The 12,648-nt window shown below is 41.6% G+C and overlaps 1 long non-coding RNA gene across 3 annotated transcripts; it reads right to left on the bottom strand.

Annotated features, from left to right (window-relative positions):
• Positions 1–7,490: 7,490 nt before the first annotated feature.
• On the bottom strand, positions 7,491–12,273 carry LOC147758798 (uncharacterized). Of its 3 annotated transcripts, none has more exons than XR_015327207.1 (3): positions 12,202–12,216; positions 11,274–11,811; positions 7,491–8,198 (listed from the first exon to the last, which is right to left on the bottom strand). It is a non-coding gene; the product is annotated as an uncharacterized LOC147758798 (long non-coding RNA). The 3 variants fall into 3 exon arrangements; XR_015327206.1 differs by lacking the exon at positions 12,202–12,216 and adding an exon at positions 12,091–12,105; XR_015327205.1 differs by having other exon boundaries at positions 11,274–12,273.
• Positions 12,274–12,648: the final 375 nt, after the last annotated feature.

Genomic DNA, 12,648 nt, shown 5'->3' with positions numbered 1-12,648 from the left:
TGTTCGAAGGATTAATCGTATCTGAAAAGTTATGAAATCTAGTTTTTAGTAGAAATCTAGACACAACCGTCAAACTAATACGCAGTTTAATAAAATGCTTATTTAACTTAATTTAAATTATAATAATATATAGAAAGCTATCACATCTGTGATTAAGTTAAAGGAATGAATTTTTTTGGATCCGGTACAGATAAAATATATGCAGACAGAATTCACGAACTGTTCTATTTCTCACCAAATCGCTTTAGATAGTTTTGCCTCGGACATAACCGTAGGCACACACAACTTAAAATTATAAACCAGTTACGTTAGTGCGCATTGCTAGCCTACACCTAAGTTTAATCACACTATATTCTTTTAAATTTTATCAACAGATACAGTAGGTCGCAAGGTATGGCTGTATGGAGGGCGAAGCTATATGGCTCTGTGGGTCCACTAGTGATCATCGACCAAAGATAAATATATATTAGATTTGTGTCGATGATGTGGTGGCAGATGGAGATGGTATTGATCTCTCTCTCTCTCGTCTCTTATAAGAAAGATGGTCTCTTAATGTACTCACGAGCAAAGGGACGATTCCGAAGCGGGAGGACCTAGCGCTCCCGGAATGTTGAGCCTCGGCTGAACGGCAGAATTGACGCCGGTCGGGTGTGGGACTACCGTCGACCCGTTTTGAGCCACAAATTCAATTTCCTGTTTCCGTTTTGCTCAGACGCTTCCTAGCACCGTAGGACTTCTTGACAGATTGCGAGTCCTCTAGGCGGTGGTCATACTCCAGGTGAAAAAGGCACTAGAGAAATACAGCAAAGATGAGGGAAAAGAGAAAGAAAGAAAAGAGACCGACAAGTTGCCTATTCGGTCGGCTTCGTTGGATTTCACGGAAGCTTCTGTTCAGTAACTCGTGCCAATTGCTTCTTGCCACAAGTCGTAAGCAAGCGCACTAAAGATCCTCTCAAAGCTTCATTTTCACTTTTTTAATGATCGAGCTTAGGAACAGACTATTAAGATATGTACGCTGCTAAGCGGACATAATTTCTTCTATACTACTTAAATGTACGCTTTTATAGTGAAATTAAGAAGTAATTGATATGATTCGTAATGTAAATACTCCGGACTATTCGTATAGGTGGTAAACACGTGAAAGCGTGGTAACCGGTGTTTGCTCGAGCTTTATAATCGCATATTTAAAGGCAGCTGCATACTTAGTATGATAAGAAATGATGTACGGTGATCTTGACCCGAGAGCTTTTAATTACTCAGTATTTGTCTGATACGGAAGTTTTTGACCCTAGCTTATAGGGGGGTTTGTGGAAAAGTTGTTGGGGGTGCAGTGAATTAGATTTCGCTGAAAAGTACTTTGAATTTTTTTCTTCAACAAAAAAAAATGCTGTGTAGGGAATCTTTTTAGTACAGTCGGAGAATGATCAATGAGCTGAATGGAAATATATATATATATATGCGCGCAACGAAAAACAACGTTGGCCAAGAGCGAATGGCGATAATATGTGTAGTCGCTAGTAATATCTTTCTTGTACAAAAATAACGGCAGCGGCAGGCCTATGACTCGTGTCTATAACTTATTAGCAGTTAGTATTATTTCGAAGTAAAAAACACCTGGTCCGCAACGAAGGTTACTTCATGAAAAGGCACCAAGCCAGACGTCAACCATCAACACAAGTCTGACTTTGTTCTACTTAATTGTTCTTTGGTCTACGTCAGCTACGTTCTATTTATTGAGAAGTAGAATAACACTATTTTGTGTGGAACTTTTACCTACGTACATTTTTGCTGTATTCATTCGAAGTATATTCATTTTTGCTGTTGGATTCAGCCTGTCCAGAGCTACCCATTAGCACCGAGAACTATTTCCCTTATGTAGAATGCTATAATAAATTTCTTAAGCTTTAAAAACAGTAGGAAAATATAGTCTTCTTTTTATATTAAGTGAGGAGTGAGTGACAGCCATATCTAGGGAGGCTACGTATCTCGTGCAGCTTTAAAAGATTTAACCCGCGTGGAAACTGATGAAAAAAATACACAAGAAAATAAAGAAAAGACAAGATCAGAACCTCAGACAAGCGGTAAGCGTTGTTATGCTGAGATATGTCTATGCGACGATAAATTGTGTGCCTCTATCGAATCTGTTTTTACCTATTCGCATGTAACAGCTAATTTTCGTATACGTCTGTCGATAGTTGTAACAAAAAACGCGAGGACTAATTGAGTTAAAGTATCAAACAATTTTACGAACAAATCTTTGAATGATCTTACATTCTAATGACGAAAACACACCTCGACACGTTGGATATTGCGGAAAACTATAAAATAAATTCGCTCATGAACCAATGGAGTTTTTAGCAAAACAAAGTATGCTTGCTAGCTTGATCTGTGTACGGCGTTCATGGTAATAATCAAGTAATATAGGTAATAAGCGCACTCAAAGAGGTTAAGAATCTTTTCAAATTTGTATCTTGGAATGAATTTCGATGTTCTGACGATGGTTGTCTATTTCGAAGGCTAAAGGGATAGGACGGTTCGATGTGAGCGTAATGACGGGTCCACCAACTAAACTTCCATATCTAACAATGATGGTGAAGTTCTCGCAAATGGAGTATAGTTTTTTGGATTGCCCCGGCCTCTAACAAGAAATGGGAGAAGTCACCTGGTTAGCTATGCAGTGTTAAATGTGTCCAAAGGTGCGTTCTTATCGCTAGATGACAAAGGATAAAAAAACATTATCGTCATTACGTTGAAAGCTGTGTTACACCACTTCAGCTACCTACCAATACAGATTACGCGCTGCTCTTCCTTTCCCATGCCTAGCTTTTCTAACAGATTTAAACGAACGTCAATATTGAAACGTTTCGATAGATAGAACGTAAGCGAACGATATAATTTGCTAATTAAGCCTAATCGTTTGCGGTCTTTAGATATGGCTAGTTACAAAAGGCAAGATCAGCAAATGTATAAGCCGTACCAAATATATATCCGAAATTTTTTTAGGGTAAACCATCTTATATTTCTCTAAAATTCTTCCTCTTAACATTAAATGCGTAAGAAGAAATTATATAAATTCCTAAAATAAACCTCGAGCATTTTACTTTTTAGAGTAAGAGTGACTTACGTACTGCTTTTTCTTGCAATTGGACTGGGTGGTCTCACGTCTAAATTTTACCAATGGGCAATAATGGCTTGTATCAATTATTGCTGTTTCATACAAACTAACGTCCCTTAAGTCTTCAACACCTAAACTCGTAATCAATGTCTGCGACGTCGCAAATTAGAAGTCTAAAAGCCTGACTAGACGTATCACTGTTATCGTTCATTTCCGTACCTCGAAGTATGTGCAGTTGGATCCTGCAATAGTCTATCATAATTTGACGCAAAAGAAAAATCAATAAGGCTTTTGCAGTTGATTCAGTCTGTATTTATGTATCTGCGTGTGTATTTCGGCTGAGTGCGGGTCTGTTTTATATCAGGTTTGAGATACGGAGCCCGACTCCATCTTCGCTTGCTTCGCAGTCCCTGCTACCCGGCTCATAAAATGGTTACAGTCTGAGTGAGACTTGGGAACACCGGTTCTTTCGGTATCTACAGTCCGTCCTGCAGCGGGGTCCACCTTCAGAACCTTGCCACTCCTGCCAGTCGAACTGCCGAGTAGAATTGGCTTGCTTCTGAAAGCTAAGAGGGCTACCATTCGACTAAAAATTTTATACGGAGCCAAGCTGTAAAAGTAGTCAAATAGCTTCACGTAGGAGCTTTATAAGAAAAGTCTACCAGGTTAAACTGAATAGTGGAATACATCGCGTTAGGAAAAGCAAATGGAGGCATTCGCGTTGTTTTCAAGGACATCGGCATTCGTCCTCGTCTAGATCATTAGCGTTAAAGGAGAATCAGGACATCACAAGCAGCTAAATATTATTAAGCCATTAAATACAGATGAAAATGACGCGTTATATATGTATTCAGTATTGTCTGAAGGCATAATACAAAGTTGTCGTTTGCAGATGCTCAAACGTTATAAGAAATGGATTTCTTTTCTCTGCTAGGGTACTGTGATCAGTTCATTCAAACCACAAAATTTACTTTGGGTTCAGCTGTCCAAAGATGGCCGTGTCGGGAACAGAGAACAGCATTTTTGACATTTGTGTTTCGTATTTTTCAAGGTCGGACAGCCGCAAAAGCAAATCAGAATATTTGTTCGGTGAGGATTCAGTCGCTAAGACATGTAGGCTTATCCAACAATTGTCCTCCTTCAAAAGTAGTTATTCTTGAACGTATTGGAAAAGTCGCGTTCTTTACGTCCACAATGCCCTTTCGAAATTCGGCGAATCGCTTTGATGCAGTTGTCCTCAGTTTCGCTGGCTTCTTCGTCATACACGCCATACCGATCTCGGATTGTCGGGCAGATTTTACACTTTAGCAGAAAATGAATAAGAATTCTCGAAAATGATATTTTTGTCGTTCTTGGCGTACGAACCCAAGATTATCCCTTACAGTCTGACAAAAAAACTATGATGACAAGCTTGCAGAAAATAGTGTACGTGCTTTCCGACAAAATATTCTGACTCTTGACCTTTGGTAAACGAAAGATTAGAAAGAAGGGCAATTTTACAACTTCCTCAAGGCAGAAGAAAAAACGACACTTACAAATAGGGTTGAATATACAAAACCTCTATTTGTAAAGCGCATATATTAACGACACTTTCAAAATGTCATAATTTCGAAGACTGAGCAATCACGAACAAATTCTAAGCAAGGTGCTTTACAAAACGAGAAAGGGTTTACAACAAACAGACGTATCGGGTCTTTTCCTGTCTCACTTAACCATATTTCGTTGCTCGAACGATGAAGTGAATCTCCCGCTGTGTTCTCAATTCGTGAGTTTTTCGTATGTTGTCCGCATATGCTTTTCCTTTTCCTTGTCGTCCCCTTATTGCACCCCACGGCTCCGACGATCCGTATTCATGTGCGCTGTACGAGATATCCCTTTGTACAAGCCGGGATGTCCGAGTCGAAACCCCGACCCCCTTTCTATTGGATCAATTACTAGGATGCCTTCGGCAGTACGGTGGTGTGAATATGGCACAGATCGTTTGTACTAGCTTTTTCTGCTTTGTTAATGCAGACTGCTGCTTCAGCTTTCTTCTTCAGACGTCTTGTGACTGTGAGTTCTCCCTGCAGCTCACTTGCGTCTCGCTTCTTTATACTGGCGTCACTTTCTTCAGGATGCTCAGTTCATGGATGCTGGTGTCTAGTGAAGGCAGCCAGATCCTTGCGAATCAGTTTGCCGCTTCGTCGGGATTCTTGCGCGATTTTTCCTCTTGCTGCCTCTCCCTGTAAATCCGTCTCTTTTTCGTTGTCTTTCTTACGCGAACACAAACAGCATCGGTTCAAGCCAGGGTGCAGGAAAGCGCCGTCCACCATCGGGAATCTATAACTGCGCCGGCGTTACTGCTCCTACTGCGTCTACCACTCAATTCATTCTTACACTTCTGCGCGCAGCCCCGGGCGGCGACGGAGACCCCTCGCCTCGGCTTTTCTGCCTCCCCGCCGCCTGTGATCGTCTGTCTGTGCATCCATCCACTGACAGAATGCATAATATATCACTGACTCTTATCCATGAGGATGACGCAAGCTGCTTGCAACTCTCACTAGCTTCTAGCGAAGGGCTTCGGCCTGAAGGCCATCACAGGTTACGACGGCTCTACCTCATCGGCCGAATCCAGGCGCCGAAAGTGTTTGCGCGGGCGAAAGAAGAGAGTCAGAGGGCAGATACCGAAGCTGTGGAGTCCGGCAGCTGAAGAAACTGACAGCGATTGGGTTTCTCGACCAGAGCCCACAATTTGCTGGTCTCGGCATCAGAATCCCATATCTACTATAGTAAGCACAAAATGGACAGCCTAGTGACCTGAATCCGGCTCTGGTATCCCATAGCGAATGAACGGCACTTGCTGTCTAAGCTATGATGTCAATAGAGATCTTATATTAGATATCTCAGCGGATATCAACGGAATAAACAACACGAAATCAGGACCAAGGCAGGGTGAGTCGCGTCACCTTGGGTCGCTCAGAAAATTGGAGGCCGATGGTTAGCTGGGGTTTTCTTGCTCGGTGATCGGTGGTGAAAAGGTCAAGTCCTTTTTGTTGTTGTTGTTGTTGCCCTTGCTGTCGATGTTATTTTTCGTATAGCAAACTCTCACTTTTTCCCGCTCCATTTCTTGTTTAGGAGTCAAGCCATAGGCGGAAACCAACGGCAGTATCGCCGAGGTCGAATGCAGCAGTCAAAACGATTACTGAATCAGCTGGTGAATGCATAAATGTTCCATCGAAAAGCCACACACTGTCTTTTCGGAAAGAATAACTCGACGGGCGGCAATGGCCAAGCAATCGTATCCCCTTCTGACCCCTTTCTCGCTAGGTCTAGCGATCACCGGATGATTCATCAGACTATCTACTATGGACGGCTAGTCAGATATTCGAAGGACAGATGCACCTTTCCAATGTCAACTTCATGTATCATAGCACTGCACTTGAGTTAATGTCTGTTAATTTAATAGAGACGGTCATAGTAATGTTTAAAAACAACACACTGACAGACCGTATATGCTAAAGAGATTTTCGCTGAAAATCGAGAGAGGTATGATGATTTTTTTGGCGTATTCCCAGTGTCTCAGTGGTTGGCAACTGTACTCGATTAGCGTCCCTGGACACTCATCATTCGTCAATAGCGAGCGTACCCGTACAGGTCTGAATGAAGTTAATCGATACAAAAGCGTGTACTTAATTACAATCATAAACGCGATCTATTGATCACTACAATTTGTATTAGAGAAACAATGAATAAGTGGCAATCACTTTAGTCATCGAACAATTATGCTAAGTAGAAAAAATGTGTGCAGTTACCTACCTGTACATACTTGTACCCCGCTTCTTGGTCAATAGATTTAGTAATCTGTTCGCATAAGCGATCATACGACCCATGTGAAGCTTTTTCATCGTCCATTTATACGTCTGCTTGTGAAGAAAATTAGGCCATTTGTCTGCGTGGCGATTTCATAATCAGACATTTACGATGCTACCTGCTTTATAAACGATACCTGCATAACAAACAGCGAATGTAACATCTGAACTCCCCTCATCAGTAACGACTGGACGAGTCTGCTCGATCTTCAAGTTACCGTCTACGTTGATCTAAAACGCATCGCTATAATTACGAATCACGATGCTATTTTTTACCGGTCGTCAATTCTGCTACGATCATTCCAATGCTAACCCGATGGTCTTCTGCGGGAAATACATTCGCAAAGGGAGTAAATACGACGAACTATCTAACACTATTAGATACGCCTATTTAATATGTATATCATTCTTCGCCGACAACCTTAGAGTTGACGTTTCTACGGGGTTCAGATCTTGTGCGAGCCGCGTAATTATTGCCAGCAACGACGTGAGACGATACGCACTCACGACAAAAACACACGATAAAGTTTGTTATAAACAAGGATAATGAATTTATTACCGATATCTTTCAGTTTCAAAACAGCCATTGGTATTCATTTCGCATTTCGGAACTTGCCGGAACAATACAGGCTGATCTCTGCCATATGAATCTGTTCGTAGCCCTGAAGAACGTCGTCATGCTATCGCGCACGTTTTTCTTCGACTATAAATTGATCTCCCTTCATCAGCACCAACAAGCACTGGTTGAATTAGGCATACTGCGTTTTTTGACGTAGCAGATTGCTTTGCCATTCCCCTCTATGCCGCTACTCGTATACTTTTTGTAGGCATTCTGAGAGGAAACATTCTCAAGGCGCTTTTAGCAACGTGCACCAGAAAATGGCCAGACCGCCTTGAAAATATCAGCTGTCTAGTTTATATATTACTAGGCTATTTTTCAATCATACAGTGAAACGTTATTGAAAACGGTGATGTACGTCAAGGCTGCATAGCTGAATTCGATGTTATACGCTATAGATTGACCCGCCAAGCCGAAAATCAATTTGCTCAGTTTTTTGGCAGACTGAACGCTTAAACAGCACACTGACAGGCAGGACTGTGTCAGGCGTCTGCGAGAACAATATCGATTTTAATTGAACCTTGGCAGGGTACACAAACTGTACTTAAACAAGTTCAGCTGGTCGCCAGTCATCTTACAGCGGCTAGTGCACGGTAGCCAATCGCCGGGATTATTCCTGAAAAGCATGATTTAAAGGTTACTAAACGAATGAGTGCTAACCTGGCATTTCCACAGCGCAAATATGATTACTAAAAAGATCTAGACAAGCGAAAGTCGAGGATCCTAACGGTACTAATTTTTTGCGTTTGACAAAATAACTTCTGGAGGTTTCTGCTCCTTTTTTTTTTTTTTTCGATAACACGATTATTGAATTTGAATAGACGAGCCGATACGTGTAGGGTTCGACAAAGATAGCGCGGGACTCGGACGATTTCTGCCGTCCAATGGACAAATGTGTACTTTCGACAAAACTAAAAAAATGCAGAGAATAATCTGCAAACAGAATAAGCAATAAATGGATACCGCACGACAAAACGTTTCCGGTATATTGGAAAGTATTCTAACTAAAGTTTACTTTAATCAGTATTTAAAGTTAGGAGGTAAATGCCTCCATGATATGATGGACTGGTAGTAATAATAATTATTTCTAGACATCTTTACAACCAACTGTGTTTTGCATAGTTGCTCTTCAATTAACTATATAAGATTACTATTATAATATTAATTATTATTATTATAAAATTATTTTCGATTTCAAAAATCACCAGTGTTATCTTTAACCGCGAGGCCGATACTTTTTAAAAATTCTACGCGAACTGACGCAACCAAGTGAAACTTTAGTCCACAATACTAGCAGCGATGGTAATATTGCAGCTGTTCCATTACCAAATAGTCTAACGATAATTAACGTATACTTGTTAATCGGGTCCTTTTCCTAAAAGGTGTGGCCTAAAGGTTTAGGTAGCTGAACTCCATGCAACCTATGAGAACAATCTGTATAGGATTTAGGTCGGCTGATATCTAATTGACTGAATGCTACAGCTTCATTTAAATATCTTGTTTAAATGTCGTACACTCTTCAGACAGCTGTCGTACAGACGCTGCAGAGCTTGTGGTAAGACTAGCTTGTTTATAGGTTTTATTGAGATGTCATTATAACGGATATATTAATGACTGCTAGCGCGCCATCCGCACTTGCCAAAATTGATGGGTCGTTTTTTAATTTTAAGCCTACCTGGACAACATCGGAGAATACTCGGCTTTTACGTCATCCTCTCTAAGGAAATATCTCTACAATGCTGTTTCTAGATCCTGATAAATATCAGACATATAGAAAATGATCACAATTCTAAGATTACTTAATTTTACAAGGTAGTGCAGAGCGGAGAATAGCTTCATCAGAACACAAAAGCAAATCAAGGATTATTCCGGCACTTGGATACACAATATCAATGAGCGGTTGCCGGAGACCATTAAGAGAGACGAAATCCAGAAGCAGTGTCTCCTCATACTGTATATGAGTCAGGCAACTCTTCATTGGAACGCATGAAGGTCTAATCCAGAGTTGTTCGTATATACTGTGCGTGTACACATTTCGCTTTACTCTCGTGTATCTTAAATTAGGGATTGTCCTAATTGTATTAAATTAGGGATTGTCCTCCAGGACTGCGATCGGCACCTTCGGCGCCAGTGACGTTCGCAGCAATTTAACAGAGTTATTTATTTTTTACCATAATGCTGGTATAAACAAGTTCAGAGCTTTTATAATGTGGCTCAACAGAAAAAACTTAATTTCAAGTTTTGAAAACATGATTAATTTGTCGCCCACTATCATTTCGACAAATGAAACACGCGCCACTTAAAAAGAGGTCCGCGTAAAAGATTTTCTCTGCCAGCCAAATCTCTATCATAACTAAAACACCAATTCACATACCGGCCTCCGTATACGCTAGCATAATATTATATATATAATTATAAGCGAGCGACCTCGTGTTTAGATAAACACACTCGCTGCAAAATATCAACAACCGTCATTAGACATTACTGTATATCACTGTATAGATTGGTTGCGGAGGAACCTTTTAAATTTTCTGAAATTAACTAACGCTTTTCAAATTTTTAATTATCACGCCCGGCTTGCTTCGACCTTCCACCTACTACAAAGTTTGGCCTTAACGGGTATTCACTGTTGATTAGACGCGCTGGCTGTTTGTTCTGTGTAGACTTCATCGGCGACAATTGACCTCCTATCCGTGAACGATTTCAAGAGTTATGAACCTAAGATGACAGATTGGTCCTAGGCCGATCGGGAGAACTATGTCTGCGTCTCGTAGCTGATCGATCAGCGACAGTAGCATAAGTCATAACTCAGGCCCCACCACCCCAAATCCGAGAAATAACTTTAGAACCCTGCATTTGCCGGGGACACTTTATTTCGAACAGTTGTGCCCTCTCGCACAATGAAATACGTGCTTAGTTAAGACAACGCTCAGCTGACGTAGCACTTGCGTGCTTGTTGTAAAACGCGAGGGTAAACAAGTGTCTTGGTTTAAAACTGATCTTCTCAAACACGCTCATCGCAAAAAACAAAGATAGCAGCTGCCGGGCGAGGGCTAAGACACAAATCCTAACCCTAAAACGGTCCCGTTACGCATGTTTAGGGATCGTTAAGGGCCCAGCTTCTAATTACGTCAAGAATACATAGCTATTTCAGATTTGTATTCGCCATTCAAATCTATCTGTAAGAAGTTAAAGAATTTTACCCTCATGCATGCAGATTCTGGTACAATAAACAAGATCTTTATGGAAACGCGTCCGATGCTACTAGAGGTTAGAAGCCAAACATACCTTTCATTGGGGCGTAGTTCACAAGCTGATATTTTATCAAAGTCAATATTGCGTGTACTGGCTCTAACATTTTTCCCAATAAAGCAAATTTTAAAAGAGATCAATTGGTATTACCCGTACGCTTCAGGAAGAACACGGCTTTTGAAAGAAATTATACCATTTTAAGTTCTACTTTTATAATATTACCAGAAACTGCGGCAGAAAAATATCTGCGCGAGTATCACATGCACGCTTGCACAAAGTGACGGCCGAATATCACAGTAATTCTTAGTCTCACCTTTCCTCATGAAAACCTAGTTATATATTTACGCTTTCGTAATAATATTACAGGTCAATTAGCCCGTGACATAAGTTATTTTTATATTACAGTCATCTATTACGTATTCAACTACAAACGTATTACGATTTTTTCAGCAGAGACGATTACAGTTCGTTGTGACGCAACGTCCATTGGCATGCCAGGGACGGGTCCACGTAAACCATGTACACCTCACTTAGACGCACGAAACATACGCATAAACGTGCATGGGCAAATGCGCGTTCTTGGGTCGGCCAGACAGCAGGGCACAGCAGCTCTTTTTCCTCTCCTGTCTTTGACTGTACGTCGTACGCACTAGTGCAGTTTGTGCGCGGTACGCGGTTGACAGTGATGGAATATCGCAGAGTACCGCCTTCCTCTTGGGTTTCCCCTCGCGTCGCTGATCGTGATCTCTCATTCTTGCCGTCGTTCTGTTCCTGCCGCTGTCTAGGCTACTTCCTTCTCAATCGTGTTTCCCCTCTGCACCTTTCGCCTCTCTGCTTTAGCGTCCCCTGATGACTCAACTCGTAGTTTCTCCTTCCAGACACAAGCCATCTTGGCCCTTTGCGTTAGCCGTCGTGCCGCTCAAGCCGTGCTCAAACTATCTGTCTTCCTCATTCCCCCGCTTGTGAGTAGCAAACACCTGGCCGCACACGCACACATACACCGTCGTTAAGAGTAAGACACCCCTAGCGACTGCACACAACCAAGTGAATCGAGTACTAGTTGGATGGCTGAGTAACAAAGAACGGAAGAAAAAAACGATGAAAAAAGAGAAGTGTCTGAATATAGGGACTAGCGACTGTAGTAGCGTAAAAAGAAATAAGGATTGACGTTGGGGGTAAGGGAAACAAGGGGTTTCCGAGCTTGCGCGATAATTCTGTAAGGGATCGGGTAAAGCTTCTGGGCAACCTAGTAATACCTTGTAAGGACACGTAAAAAAAACTGACGCTTGTTTGGCTCTGGAGACGGGTTTCAGAGGCTACCGGTGATTGTCCCAAAATAAAGGAGCAGTTAAGCGAAAAAGGTGTACATTTTTTTATTGCGAGTGACTCGTTGGCGACGGATGGAATTCTATTGAAAAAGCCAACTGAATGTCGCTGACCCCACGTTTATGCCGACATTCGAAAACGTTGCGGGTATCGTATAGTTGGTTGTATCATATCCAAAAAGGTTGCCATAGCTCAGTGACAAGGGTTTGGAGAGGGGAGCAAGAGAGAAAGGGAAAGTCTCAGTCTCAATACAATAGATTGAAAGGCTGCGCAGGTATATCACACTCGCGGATGCCCCACGAGTCGAAGGCGCTGGCCGAGGCAGGCGGCATGGTAACTGAACTAGCATGGTAGCTGAATAGGCATGGCAGGTAGAAGATAAAAAAGGCATGTGCAACGGCTTATTCAGATAAAACTGTTAGAGTGTGGTAGTCTACGCTGAACAGAATGAAAGACTGTTTTAGATATAGAATGAAAAGGGACCCATG

Source organism: Varroa destructor, unplaced genomic scaffold (genome assembly GCF_002443255.2).
Source record: "Varroa destructor unplaced genomic scaffold, Vdes_3.0 BEIS01000001.1, whole genome shotgun sequence".
Classification (NCBI taxonomy): domain Eukaryota; kingdom Metazoa; phylum Arthropoda; class Arachnida; order Mesostigmata; family Varroidae; genus Varroa; species Varroa destructor.
Note: the sequence above shows the minus strand (reverse complement) of the source record. Positions and strands in the feature narration are given on the sequence as shown.